Source organism: Eleutherodactylus coqui, chromosome 1 (assembly GCF_035609145.1).
Source record: "Eleutherodactylus coqui strain aEleCoq1 chromosome 1, aEleCoq1.hap1, whole genome shotgun sequence".
Lineage (NCBI taxonomy): Eukaryota > Metazoa > Chordata > Amphibia > Anura > Eleutherodactylidae > Eleutherodactylus > Eleutherodactylus coqui.
In genome coordinates this window covers 49,146,049-49,154,074 of record NC_089837.1, presented here as the reverse complement: position 1 = coordinate 49,154,074, position 8,026 = coordinate 49,146,049, and positions in this window count along the sequence as shown.

The following is an 8,026-nucleotide window of genomic DNA, read 5'->3' as shown; positions in this document are numbered from 1 at the left end:
AGTACTCAAACATGGCAGACTTTCACTGCGCCGAGGACCTAGGTCACTGCACACACCCTCAGCAAACGCTGGCATAGAGCGGACTCCGATGCTAATACAGCTATGAATGTCTCATTAAGCCAGTAACGCTCCTCTTCAGTGGCCCAAACAAGTTTCACAGATAACTCCTCTTCAGTGGCCCAAACAAGTTTCACAGATAACTCTGGTAACACGTGAGAAAATACATATTGGCCTTGGCCCACAATTCATGCCCTAGTCAGTGAGTGTTTTTGGGCCAGATAGGTAAAACACCGCGATGGGAAGTCTGTGTGCACCCATAGTCTAAACAGACCCCTGTAACATTGCAGTAGAAAAGGTATAGGCAGACCCCTGTAACATTTCGGTTGCAGTAGTATAGGCAGACCCCAGTACCATTTCTTTAGTAGACGTATAAGCAGACTCCTGTAACATTTAGGTGGCAGCAGTATAGGCAGACCCCTGTAACATTCTTGTAGCAGCAGTATAGGAATATCAGGGTTAAAATTCTAAGTGCAACACCAATCGGGCCCACCCCACTTGCCGGCCGTAAGAATAGACACCACACAGAGGTCTGGTATAGTTTCTCACACGGGACATGGCTCTCAGCTGACGTCGACGTGCTTTATTACAGATTACATGAGATCTTATACCCTTTGTCCCCTCACCAACACGGGGTGATGGGCTCATAACCATATATGGGCAGTCCGGATTTGCGGACTGAGACAGTGAAAATCATATAACAGTCATTATCTTGATACTGGCGCCTCTGGCTTACGTACAGAAAATCACGTATTTAATTAACTCCAGTACAAAGAATCACCCACTCAATTCTAAGAAGTCCGGATTTCGGCCTAAGACAGTGAAAGTTATGTACATTTGAACATCTTGATATCTTGTTCCAGCGCTTCTGGGAAATCGGCCAAGTACATGCGGCCTTCATGTCTGGTTCGGTGGTTTTCTCTGAATTTCTAGAACATCTCTCTCTCAGCCTTGCAAAGCCTCTTGAAATATCTGATGTAAGGCGACATTTAAGTTTTTTTCATTTGGAATTGAATATAACTTGCATATAGGTATAAAAGCATAAAAAACACATATGGCAATATATATATATACCCTCACAGGAAGACCCCTGTAAAATTTACGTGGCAGAAGTATAGGCAGACCCCTGTAACATTTACGTGGCAGAAGTATAGGCAGATCCCTGTAACATTTACGTGGCAGAAGTATAGGCAGACCCCTGTAACATTTTTGTAGCAGCAGTATAGGCAGACCCCTGTAACATTTTTGTAGCAGCAGTATAGGCAGACCCTTGTAACATTTCTGTAGCAGAAGCATACGCAGACCCCAGTAACATTTCTGTAGCAGCAGTATAAGCAGACCCCTGTAACATTTATGTAGCAGAAGCATAGGCAGACCCCAGTACCATTTTTGTAGCAGCAGTATAGGCTGACCCATGTAGCATTTTTGTAGCAGAAGTATAGGCAGACCCCTGTAACATTTACGTGGCAGAAGTATAGGCAAACTCCAGTAACATTTCAGTAGCAGAAGTATAGGCAGACCGAAGTAACATTTCTGTTGATGAAGTATAGGCAGACCCCTGTTACATTATTGGGGCAGAAGTATAGGCAGGCAGACCCGAGTTACATTTCTGTAGCAAGAGTGTAGGCCAACCCCTGACACATTGGTGTACCATGAGTGTAGGTGAAGGCCACTTGGATTACAGTATAGGCGAGGGCCTGAAAAATTAGTGTACCAACAGTACAAATGTACCCCTGAAAAATTGCTCAACCGAGAGGGCAGGTGAAACCCATTAATATTTTAGTTCGCTGTGGCTTAATTTGTAACAGAGCCTGGAGGCAGCCCTGTTAAAAAAAAATTGGTTCATGTAAACATTTCAATTCTTCAGTTAGAAACATTGAAAAATTGTTTAAAAATAGTTAGATGAGCCTTGTGGGCCGCAGAAAAATTGGCAGTTCAGCGTGATGACATGATGTTTCAGGAGGAGGAGCAGGAGGAGGAGGACTAATATCATACACAGATTGACAAAGGTAAATGTCCCTTTTTTGCGGTGATAGAGAAGAATGCTTGTATCCGCGGTTGCAGCGAAAAGAATCTTTAAGTTCTGCTGCTCTCCACTGGTGGAGAAGAGAAGTCTAGGGAAATCCAGCCTTTGTTCATCTTTATGAGTGTAAGCATGTCGGCACTGTCAGTTAACAGGCCGGTACGCTTATCCGTGATGATTCCCCCAGCTGCACTAAACACCCTCTCTGACAAGACGCTAGCGGCAGGGCAAGCAAGCACCTCCAGGGCATACAGCGCAAGTTCGTGCTACGTGTCCAGCTTTGACACCCAGTAGTTGTATGGAGAAGAAGCATCACGGAAGACGGTGGTACGATCGGCTACATACTCCCTCACCATCTTTTTACAGTGCTCCCTCCGACTCAGCCTTGACTGGGGAGTGGTGACACAGTCTTGCTGGGGAGCCATAAAGCTGGCAAAGGCCATGGAGAGTGTTCCCCTGCCTGCACTGAGCATGCTGCCTGATCTCCACGCCTCCCCTGCTACTTGGCCCTTGGAACTGCGCCTTCTGCAACTAGCGCTGTCAGATGGGAAGTTTACCATCAGTTTGTCCACCAGGCCCTGTGGTATAGCATCACTCTCGAACCCCTTTCCTCTTCGGGAATGAGAGTGGAAAGGTTCTCCTTATACCGTGGGTCGAGAAGGGTGTACACCCAGTAATCCATAGTGGCCAGAATGCGTCTAACGCGAGCGTCACGAGAAAGGCAGCCTAACATGAAGTCAGCCATGTGTGCCAGGGTACCAGTATGCAACATATCGCTGTCCTCACTAGGAAGATCACTTTGAGGATCCTCCTCCTCCTCTTCCTCTTCCTCTTCTCAGCAAGCATACAGAGGAATGGTGACGCTAATGATTGTAGCATCGCCATTCACTATCTGGGTAGACTCCTCAAAGTTTCCAAGGACCTGGCAGATATCTGCCATCCAGGCCCACTCCTCGGTAAAGAATTGAGGAGGCTGACTACCACTAGGCCGCCCATGTTGGAGTTGGTATTCCTCTATTGCTCTACGCTGCTCATAGAGCCTGGCCAACATGTGCAGCTTAGAATTCCACTGTGTGGGCACGTCAGACACGGCAGTTGGTGCTCTGGCAGATTAAACCGATGTTGCAGGGTCCTCAGGGTGGCAGCGTCTGTGGTGGACTTGCGGAAATGTGCGCAGACGCGGCGCACCTTGCCGAGCAGGTCAGACAAGTGCGGGTAGTTTTTCAGAAACCGCTGAACCACCAGATTGAAGACGTGGGCCAGGCATGGCATGTGTGTGAGGCTGGCGAGCTGCAAAGCCGCCACCAGGTTACGGCCGAGGTCACACATGACCATGCCCGGTTGGAGGCTCAGCGGCGAAAGCCAGAGGTCAGTCTGCTCTGTCAGACCCTGCAACAGTTCGGTGCCCCTGTCACCTAGGCTGAGAAGTTTCAGCATGGCCTGCTGACACTTGCCCACCGCTGTGCTGCCACGCCACGCCACGCCGACTGCTGGCGACATGCTGCTCACATTTCTTAATTGAGAGGTAGAGGTTGCGTAGGAGGAGGGGGAGAGTTTAGAGGAGGTGGCATAGACTGCCGCAGATACCAGAACCGAGGAAGGACCCGCTATTCTCGGTGTGAGTAGGATGTGTGCGGTCCCAGGCTCTGACTCGGTCCCAGCCTCCACCAAATTCACCCAATGTGCCGTCAGGGAGATATAGTGGCCCTGCCCGCCAATACATGTCCACATGTCCGTGGTTAAGTGGACCTTCCCAGTAACCGCGTTGGTGAGGGCACGATTGATGTTGCGGGAGAGACATTGCTGGATGGGGTTGAGGACAGCGGAGGTGAGGGTGTGGGTGCAGGCCTGGAGGCGCTCGTGCCTGTGTCCTGAGAGGGGGGTTGGATCTGAGTGGCAGGTTGGAGCACAGGGGAAGAGGCACTGGTGCGACCCGGAGACGGTGAACGGCCTTCGTCCCACCTTGTGGGGTGCTTGGCCATCACATGCCTGCGCATGTTGGTAGTGGCGAGGCTGGTAGTGGTGGCTCCCCGGCTGATCTTAGCGCGACACAGGTTGCGCACCACTGTTCGTCGGTCGTCGGCGCTCTCACTGAAGAACATCCACACCGTTGAACACCTTGGACTCTGCACGGTGGCTTGGCACGAGGGGATGCTTTGGGAAACAGTTGGGGGATTATTCGCTCTGGCCCTGCCTCTACCCTTGGCCACCCCACTGCCTCTTCCAACCTGTCCTGCTGCTGCACTTGCCTCCCCCTCTGAAGACCTGTCCTAAGTAGGCTTAGCAAACCAGGTGGGGTCAGTCACCTAATCGTCCAGCTGCTCTTCCTCCAAATCCTCTTTGCGCTCCTCCCTCAGACTTACTGCCCTTACTACTACCTCACTGATAGACAACTGTGTCTCATCATCATCGTCCTCCTCACCCACTGAAAGCTCTTGAGACAGTTGCCGTAAGTCCCCAGCCTCATCAACCGGACCCCGGGAACTTTCCAAAGGTTGGGCATCGGTCACGACAAACTCCTCAAGTGAGAGAGGAACCATTTTTTCCAAATCAAGGCAGGGGCCCGAGAACAGTTCCTGGGAGTCTGTCTGCTCATCAGAATGTGTTATTTTCATGGAGTGAGGAGGCTGGGAGGAAGGAGGAGCAGCAGCCAGAGGATTCAGAGTTGCAGCAGTGGACGGCGTAGAAGACAGGGTGGTCGATACATTGCTGGATGCATTTTCTGCCATCCACGACAAGACCTGCTCACACTGCTCTGTTTGTAATAAAGGTCTACCACGTGGACCCAAAAATTGTGATATGAAGCTGGGGACCCCAGAAACTTGCCTCTCTCCTAATCCCGCAGCAGCCGGCTGCGATTCACCTGGACCAGGAACTCGGCCTGTGCCCACACCCTCACTTGGACCTCCGCGTCCTCGTCTACGTCCGCGTCCTCTAGCCCTACCCCTACCCCTACCCCTCAGCATGGTGGATTACGAATAGAGCAGACACAGAGCGGAGTAAATAATTATGGAATTATTGGCATACAGATGGAGGCTGACAGCGGCATTGTAACGCTAACTCCAGGCAGAAACAAAACATACGGAAGCTGAAAACAGGCCTAGCCGTGCAATACTGATGCACTGCAACTCCCACCAGACACCTTGTAAATTTCAGACGGTCAAAGGTATCCTAACGAAGTAGCTTTTTTTTAAAAAAAAAAATAAAAATACAGGCTATATAGCGTGTTTATGACCTTTCCTCTATCAGGGGCTGGCGCCATACACTGTGCGTGAAGTTGACGACAGACACAGAGCTGTGTAAAAGATTTTGGAATTATTGGCATACAGTTGGAGGCTGACAGCGGTATTGTAACGCAAACTGCAGCCAGAAAAAAATTATACAGAAGGCTGCAAACAGGCCTAGCTGTGCAATAGTGATGCACTACAACTCCCAGTAGCAACGCAGTAAAATGCACACGGTCAGAGGTAGCCCTAAGAAGGACCATTGGAGTTCTTGTAGACAGGATTCTACACTACCACTGTCCCTGTCTCACCAGCACTGTCCCTATACTCTGCATAATAGACTGCAGACTGAGAACGCTATAGTTGTAATGGCCTGCACAGCCTGAGATGCAAAAAAATAAAAAATGTGCAAAACTGCTTCCAGCAGCCACAACAGTAATGCACACGGTCAGATGTGGCCCTAAGAAGGACCGTTGGGGTTCTTGAAGACGCTAACACTATCCCTGAATGAGCAACAGTACCTTCCCTAATCTCTGCCAGCGTGTATCTGAGGCGGGACCGCTTTATATACTCGGCGGTCACCTGATCTCGCCAGCCACTCACTGTACGGTGGTGGGATAGGGCTGGAACTTCACAGGAGGAAGTGGTAATGCCTTCCCTGCATGTCTATTGGCTAAACATGCAGGGAAGGAAATGGAATTGACTCGAGTACCGTGTGGTGCTCGTCTCGAGTAACGAGCATCTCGAGTACCCTAATACTCGAACGAGCATCAAGCTCGGACGAGTATGCTCGTTCATCTCTAACATCTGTCTGGTGGCTGCTCACATGTATTATCCTTGTCAGAAAGAAGAGAAGTGACACAATTCTCTTGAAAAACGGTATTTCTTGAAGTGAAACTGGCACCTGTCAGACATTTATGGTATATTATTTTGTTTTAAATGCTATTGTGGACCTCGGAAGTAGTTCAATCTGACAATTTAGCCCTTGGACCCAAAAAAAAGTTTGCATGTTCCTCCTACTTTAAAGGAATAGTCTAGTTTATGAAAGCCAAATATTTTCTATTAAGGAATAAAGCCTTTCTTCTGTGTTCAGGATCTACATCTATTGTGCGGGCTAAAGAGAGGTTACAGAAGTTATGTCTCCCTCTCTGGAGGACCGTCCTGTCCTGCTTTTATACAGAAAACACATTGTTTTGAATGGGCACTGCAAAAAACTTAATTTCCTCCGTAGTGGCAGCAGGGAAGTCAAATGCTTTCTGCCAAGTTTCCCCACTGATTCGAGCTGATCACTGGAGAGTCCTAACAAAAGGCCATTTTGTGATCAACTTAGACCCTTAAAACAAGTAGGAATTGTTGAAAGTGGAGAACTCCTTGAAAGTGTTATTTACATGAAGAACTCACTCTGAATTTCAGGGTTCTGTATCATATATGAGATGGCCCATCGTATTGTAGATGATGTGGTTTCTGTTCCAGCCATAAATAAGGTTAATAAGACACCAAGAAGATTCTTCGTGTGGAAATAAGTGTTGGGATCAGATTTTTCCTAAATAGAAATATTTAGCATATCAACTATCTTGTTTTCACATCCCAAATTTTAACTAAGAAGTTACTAAAAGAGAGATGACCTTCAAATCTGGGGCATACACTTTATTTTGCTATGCATTAGGCTGCTGACGTATCACTAGTGATCAGTGAATATTGGGAAAAATAAGCCATGGCCATGTTGGAAGAATGAAAATGGACTTCAAGATGAAGCAGATTAGTAGCCAAACTAGCAGAAAAGATGGCTGCAGGTAATATAACTTCCCTTCCCCTCGAGTGTTGGGACAACTTTTGTCCAGGGACTGCAGGATCATTTTAATTAAATAAAATAATTCTAAACATTTTTGGGGTGATCAATTTTGAATGGATCGTCCCTTCTGAGCAAACTGCTGGCTACTATGTTAATATCATAAAGGCGGTCTCATCTTATGAGCCCCCTTTACCAGCGATAGTTTTATGCTCTTGAACTCCAATGCCAGGTCTGTGACAGAGCTCCCACCTACACTATATAGCCAAACATATAAGGACACCTCTCAGAATAACTGAGTTCAGATGTTTCATCCACCTCCATTGGAAGCAAATACATGAAATCAAGCACACAGCTATGTAATCTCTGTAGACAAAGATTACTGATATGGGTCATACAGAAGAGCTCACTGACTTTAAATATGGCACTCACATAGGATGCCACATTTTCCACAAGTCAGTTTGTGTAATTGATGATCTTCCAGCTTCGCCCTGGTAATCTCTAAATTAACTTTTAAGCAATCGTTTTGCATAAACTACTACTTGGTACTAATGCCTATGTGAGCAGTGTGTGAGCTGCCGGGAGCTGTAATCAGGGAACTTACCTACCGTTGTTCCCTGATTGCTTCTGCTTTTATCTGTCGCGGGGCTGACAGCTGAAACAAAGCAATCAGTTGTAATCAGCTCTCCCCATGCAGAGCACAGCTTGCGGTCCTGCTTATCAGCTGTTCTGCCAAATGATGGTTTTTAGGCAGAACTGAATTCCATTGTTCGGCCGAACAGTGAAAGATGGGCACATTTACACACAATGATTATAGCTCTAAATATGGCTTTTGAGCAAATTTTGAGCGATAATCGTTGTCTAAATGGGCCTCAACAAAAAGGTGCTGCCGACTGCTGAAGCATGTGGTGAATAGAAATTCCATATCTTCAG